Source organism: Cebus imitator, unplaced genomic scaffold, assembly GCF_001604975.1.
Source record: "Cebus imitator isolate Cc_AM_T3 unplaced genomic scaffold, Cebus_imitator-1.0 Scaffold42, whole genome shotgun sequence".
NCBI lineage: Eukaryota > Metazoa > Chordata > Mammalia > Primates > Cebidae > Cebus > Cebus imitator.
Window position 1 is genome coordinate 9,426,662 of NW_016107357.1, and position 6,620 is coordinate 9,433,281.

Here is a 6,620-nt window from a genome sequence, read left to right on the forward strand (position 1 = left end):
AACTCTGTTATTCCGTGGGCTGTCGTGTGGGTTACTAGGCTGGGAAGGCTTGGAGGAAGCAGGCAGTATAAGGGAACAGTTACAAGGGAGGAAGCAACGGCCACCCTTTAAAGGCCTTGAGGCTTGGTCTGTTTTTCCTGAGTGGGAAAAGGGAGCCAGCTGACCTAATCAAGGCAAGTTGTGAACTGTTTTGGAGCAGTTACTTGAAACTTGAGTCAAAATAACTCCTTAATTCTCCTTTAAAATGGACTTTGTATTTAGTGTGGTGAAGATGGGGGAGGGCATGTCAATGTCTGTGCAGAGAGGAGCACCCACCGGCTGACCAGTGCCCAGCCACAGCCGCCACAAGGCACCGTCTCCATTCTCCTGGAAGAAAGCCCTCCCCTACCCCTAGGAAGAATGGAGCCTGACACAGAGCTGTGTTCACCCACATCACACACACTTGGAATTCTGTCCTAGGGGACTCAGGCAGACCTCTGGGAAGCCAAGCCCCAAGTGGTCAATGGGGAACTGTGAAGTTAGGTTCACTTCTGGATTTCATTATAATAAAGCAGCCCTAATTTTAGGCATCAACCTAGAACAGCTAACTTAAAATTTTTCCAAGTGATAATATAAAACAAACGACTTTCAATAAAGTTAAATATCAATACTGTGAGCCAAAAAGTATCTGTATCAGTTTAGAAATTTATGTTGCGAAGGTGAAGGACTCGCGCCCAGGACACAGGTCTGTGCCTTTCTCCAAAGATGATTTTGAGAGCTTCAGTATTTAAAGGGGAAAAGCAGTATGGAGGGGAAAGATGGAAGGTGTGGTCACATTACAGAATCCACATGTTGTGATAAAAGGAGCAGGTAGGGAAACAGCCAATACGTATTTGTCCAGCGCTCAGTAAATCGGCACTTCACACAAGATAAGGTGAACATAAAATGGAGATACTTGAATCTGTAGCTACCTGCTTAGGAACATTGCTTGCATGACTCAGCCTTCAGCTTAATTTTTTTCCTTTTGGCATAGTAAATTTTCGTTTCACAATACCAAAAAAGAAAAAAAAAAAAATTGGCGGGGGAGGGGTGAGGCTCAGAATAAGGAACAATCCTTTGGCTTGAATATTTCATTTTATGAAAAACTTACTAAATTTTTCTCACTTTTCCACAAGAACGACTAACATAGCTGCAGACCAGTGTTTAGGGGTCACTTGAGTGGAAACTGTCTGGCCGACCTTGGCTCATACGTTTCTTTTCTCGTTAGGGAGGGAGTGACCCGGCAAATCTGCATGCTGTGGCGGTGCCTCCCAGGACTGCTCCGCGGGCCGCCGACGGCTGGACCCGAGCTCCGTCCCGTGTTGCCTGCGCGCCCCCGAAAACCCCGGCGGTCAGCGACTGCAGGCACCTGCAGGCCGACAAGACTGGCAGGCGGACAGCGACTCAGGTGAGGGCCCTATCTTTCTATCCTCGGGGCGCAGGTGGCAGAGGCTTCCTGATTTGAGGATGGCGCCACACAAAACAAGCATCATTAGCCCGAAGGGACCGGACGCCTGAGGCGGAAGTGCGATCGGCCTTGCTCGCAGCGCTTCCCCTCTTCAGAGTGCTTTTTGTGGACACTGGGAAAGGGGCTCTTGCTACATAGAGTGGAGCAAACAGCAGCCCTCGCCCGGTCCTTAAAGCTGCGGCACCCTCCACGCCCCGCAGACGCGTCTGCTCGGTCCACAGGCTGACCTTCCAGACCCGCGCGGAGGCCCAGCAAGCACCCGTATGGAAACAACAGGCACACGCGTGGCTTTTCGGTCGCGCACACCGCTTCACAGTATAAAAGGGGCCTGTTCTTAGGGCGCATGCGCGCAGGCCACCAACTCCAAAGCCAGGCATCCAACTCCAAAGCCAGGCCTCCTGCCAGGATTTGCTAACTAGCAAGAAAGGTGGCTGGGAGGTAGGGAAGAGGAGAAAGGGAGGGGACCTGTCGGCTAAGACAGCCTCCCACTGGCTTCTCTTGCTCCGCCCTCAGTCACGATTGGCTACAGACCGGGAGCACGGGCCGAGCACGCTCCCACGTGCCCAGCGGCGTTCGGCAGGCGGACCGCGGCGCCGCCAATGGGAGCGCCCTGCGGGGCGGGGCTTGGGCGCTGGGCCTCCCCGGGCGCCAGCCAGTTGGTAAATAGATCCGGAGAGCGTGGTGGGCGTCAGCGCAGCTGCAATCGCTCAAAGGCGGCCAGAAGGTGACCGCGGATCCCAGCTTCCTGCAGCCGGGTAAGGCTGCTACCCGCCGGCCCGCCGCGTGCCGGGGCGCCGTCTGGCTGCGGCCAGAGCTGGGCTCAACACCCACCTGAGCCTTTGCATTCTCTTCATGTGGCAGCACGGCTTCCCCTGGAGAGTTTTGCGGGCCGCAAGCTTCAGGTCGGACGCAGTGGGCGCGCCTTAGGTGCAGGGTGGGTCCTCTGCAGCCGTCTCCCGTCCCTGTGTCCACCTCAGCCCCTCGGTCCTGCTTCAGGGAGGAAACGAGGGCCGCGTGCAGAGCCTTGGGTCCCTGGAACACGCCCGCTGCCTGCCCGACCGCCTTCCCGCTGTTGATTAGCCCGCTGCCCGTGCCATTTGGTTGCCAATACAGCTTTCCTGCCTCGCTTTCTAATAATGTTGTTGTTAACTCCCAGACCCCCTTGCACTGTGGGTCTTGCGGCTCTAACTGCCCCTGGCTGCAGGTTTGGGTCAGAACCTTGACTTTCTTGACTGGAGCCAGCTGTTGGGCTTCACAGGTGGGAATTTTGGGTGGACTTGGGACAGGGGGTCCTTTTTGATCCTTTTTTCCTTTTGCTTTTCTTTGGCCTTTCCTCTTCTCCAAACACTGGGGGTCTTGTGAGTGGTTTGGGCTTACTCCCCTAAACTCCAGCCTTTCCAAGGCTCATTCCTAGCCATTGCACAGAGGTAACAGCCCCTCTGCCAAACCCGCCTTGGGCGATGGGGAATGCTGCAGGGGCAGGTTTGGGTGTTGGGACTCCCCATCTGGGTGCAAGATTTCAGCTTCCTGAAGGGTGAAAGGCTTGTGTACAGTCTTCCAGCCTGAGTCGGGCCTGCAGCCTGTTGAAAAACTGGTGCACGTTCACTTGGGCCTTGGATCTATCTACGTGACATGACTGGGTAGCTCGTCATGCCAGGCCTACCTGATTGCCAAAGGATTTGAACATGCATTGATGCCAGCCTGCCAGTTGTCACGCTGTGGATGGGTGGGTTTTCCTGGCAGGAGGGCTCTTCGGTGACTCTTCTTTCGAAGGAAAGCCTTTCACCTGAGGAGAGACAAAAGGGGAGCTACAGGAGCAGCATTTTTAAGACTCAGGTGCTGGGCGCGGTGACTCACGCCTGTAATCCCTGCACTTTGGGAGGCCGAGGCGAATAGATCACCTTAGGTCAGGAGTTGGAGACCAGCCTGGCCAAAATGGCGAAACCCCATCTCTACTAAAAAAAAAAATACAAAAATTAGCTACATGGGGTGGTGGGCGCCTATAATCCCAGCTACTCCGGAGGCTGAGATGGGAGAATCGCTTGAACCTGGGAGGCGGAGGTTGCAGTGAACCAAGATGGCGCCAGCGCACTCCCCCCGGGGCAACAGAGCAAGATTCAATGTTAAAAAACCCAAACAAACAAAAAACTCGGGCGATGACTTTGAGTGTTTTGCTCAGCTTTGCAAATAGTGCGGACTATGCAGAATCGTCATGATTTGGGGCCTAATGTTGGGCGATTCAAAGGAAAAGTAAACCGGGCAGTCTGGGCCCTTCCCTCAGAGCCAGCGTGTTATCTAAGACAAAGTTTTTTAGCCTGTGGACTAATGACGTTTTGGACCCATAATTCTGTCGTGGGGGGACCTGGCCTATGCATTGTAGGATGTGCAGGAGTATCCCTGGCTTCTGTGTTTTAGACTAGCACCACTCCCTGCCCCTTCTAGCCATTGTGACCATCAAAAACGTTTCCAGACATTGCCACATGTCCCTTGGAGGGCAACATCTCCCTTGGTTGAGAACCGCTGAGATAAGACTCTAAAAAGAGTTTTCCTATGTTGCCATGGCCCCTCTGGGACCTGCCCGTGAGTAGGTGAGAGGTTTAGGCAGAGGGTCGTGTTGTGCCTCCTGCCCTAACCCAGTGGTAGAAGCCATGTAGATTGGGCTACCTGTGCACCTAGGAGGCAAAACCTGCCAGCAGAAGGTTAGGAGGTAGACACCCATGGGCATGTACTGTGCGTGCTGGATGTGTGGCAGTGACTGACTGGCTGTGTTAGGGGTCCTGGGGAACTGGAAGATTAGTAGTGTTTTGGGGACACTGCAAGACTAGGGGATTTGCACATGAATAACTATGGGCCAGTTTTAAAAGAGCAAACATGTTCAAGCTGAGTGCTGACACAAAGACTAACTCAACTATCTGCAAGTCGTTCTGCAAGGAGATGCTTTATTCATCCTCACTTTTTGCTCAGACATCTCGTGTCTTGTGATGTGCGAAGGGGCCAGGCCCACATCTGCAAGGAGTGAGTGGGTGCATTTCAAACAAATGTATGTGTATTTTACATATACTGCCTGAGGGTGCAGCTTGGACATGGGTATAATTTATGGAGTTCTTTTGTTGTTTGACGAATCAGTGTCAAAGTTGGTGAGCTTTTCTTTTCTCCTTTGGTCAGCCTGCTCACCAAAGAGACATTTTTATGTGTGTATAGGGAAAGGTGCTTTACTTCTAAGTCTTAATTTTGCCTTCAGTGTAATACAGAATTTATGCCCCAATTTCTAAGTCCCAAACCGCGATAGGCATGCAGAAAAGCTGAGAAACAGTGATTTCTTGCACAGGGCAAGGAAAACCATCCAAGTCTATTCAATGAATTTCCCTTTCTTGATCTTAATTGATCCTGTGGGGATGTATTGGGATTTTCCTGTAACACTCCATGGTCAGTAGGGAATCTTTTGGGTACCCTTCGTTGCCTGTAGAAAAGGATCAGGAAGGAAGGTCACTTCTCCTTTCTCAAAGAGAATTTTAAAGAAGTCTATTATTGGGAAGCTCAAAACTTGGCAGGATAATTTTCCAGTAAGTACCATGGACACTGAGTCATTATCTTTGTCCGTTGAAACAAGAGCTGTGTGCAGAATTAGACAGGAATATTTAGATAGAGAGTTGTCTTGATTTGACAGTGGCATCTGGAGATACTTCTGTCATTCCTACTAAGCAACAGCCAGGAACTCGGGAGAGCCAGTGGAAAGGAGAGCTGGTGGGAGTGAGGGAGTTCAAGGGTCTTGCTTTTTCTGGAGTTGCATGTGTGTGAGGGGGGAGCCCACGGAGGTGGTTTGTGAGAAGTGAGGATGACCTGAGTCCCCAAGAGGACATAGAACTGAAGGCATGGATTCAAGGGAATATATGCAAGTGGAATTTCTAGACTGACTAACTGGCTGGATATTTGGCTGGGATTTCTAATCCAAGGGAGAAGCTGGATGATGGAGGAAGAGCTGGTTTGGGAGAAGGTGGTCATCTTAGTTTTAAACATGATGGGAGCCTATGGGACTTTTTTCCATCCTGTTGTGTTAAGGTATAATTTGCATACAGTAAATTCATCCTTCTAGGTGTGCAGTTCTGCACAGTTTGACACATGCACAGAGTCGCATAACCCCACAACAATCAAAGTCGAGAACAATTTCATCACCCTCTGAAATTTCCCCGTGTCCCTTTCCAGTTGCCTGCGGGTCTTTGAAGCAGTGATGCGGTATGTGTGTGTAACTCGGTTTGTTCTAGAACTGAGTTCTGTGGTTGAGAAGTCCTGCCTGGCCTGAGGGTGGGGAGGCATCAGTGCAGAGCCTGTGGAGGGGCTCTGGCAGTGCAGGAGCCAGTGCAGATGACTGGGAGGCAGGAGCGTGGAGGCACAGCCTGGGAACTCCCAGACCTCGGTGTAGGTGGAGGAAGAGGAGCTGAGGGAGGAAGCTGAGGAGGTGAGACCAGGGAGGAGGAAAGATGGAGGGCTTCCAGGAAGAGTGTGGGGCCAGCAGGAAACACTGTGGGGCGGGGGTAACTGAGGAGACCCACTGGCTTGAGCCCTCAGGTGTCACAGAGGGGCAGCTGGGGTGTGGGGGCAGACAGTGTGTGTCAAGCGAGCAGGGAAGAGGGCATACACTCTGTCCTTGGGAGATGGCCATGTCTAGATGCTGGAGGAGAAGCAGAGTCTATGGTACAGGAGACTAGAGAGTAGGCTGGAGGGGAGGGCAATAAAAGGAGATCGAAGGCAAAGGTTGCGGTGAGCCGAGATCGTGCCATTGCACTCCAGCCTGGGTAACAAGAGCGAAACTCAAAAAAAAAAAAAAAAAAAAAATAGGTCAGGGGCAAGGTCCTGTTGGAGGAAGGAGGAGGATGATCAGCGTGAAGGAGATGGGACAGAGGCAGAGGAAGGGTCTGAGAGGCGTGGCCAAGAATGTGTGGGCATGCCCATCTGCCTGCCCCCAGTTCTGGAGTATCAAAGGTCTGCTAGAGAGGGGACCTTTAATGTGAGAGGGCCAGTGGTGGGGGCTTGAAGAGCCCTAGATAGCTCAGCGTCCTTGGAGGAGTTGGTTGTCCCGTGTGTGTGTGTGTGTGTGTGAGAGAATTTGTGAGTGTGTGTGTGTATGTATGTGTGT

The 6,620-nt window shown here is 52.1% G+C and overlaps 1 protein-coding gene across 8 annotated transcripts in view; it reads left to right on the forward strand.

Moving 5' to 3' along the window:
• The first annotated feature begins 1,026 nt into the window (after positions 1-1,026).
• The window catches only part of COQ8A (coenzyme Q8A), a 46,324-nt gene continuing 40,730 nt past the window's right edge, over positions 1,027-6,620 (forward strand). For 2 of the 8 annotated variants that reach the window (XM_037737770.1, XM_017526480.2), the window contains exon 1: positions 2,096-2,241. The gene's annotated coding sequence lies outside the window, so the exon portion shown is untranslated. Of the gene's footprint in view, positions 1,427-2,095; positions 2,242-2,347; positions 2,481-2,500; positions 2,745-3,990; positions 4,012-6,620 lie in introns of those variants that run through there. The other 6 variants (XM_017526479.2, XM_017526483.2, XM_037737772.1 and 3 more) reach the window with 6 other exon arrangements.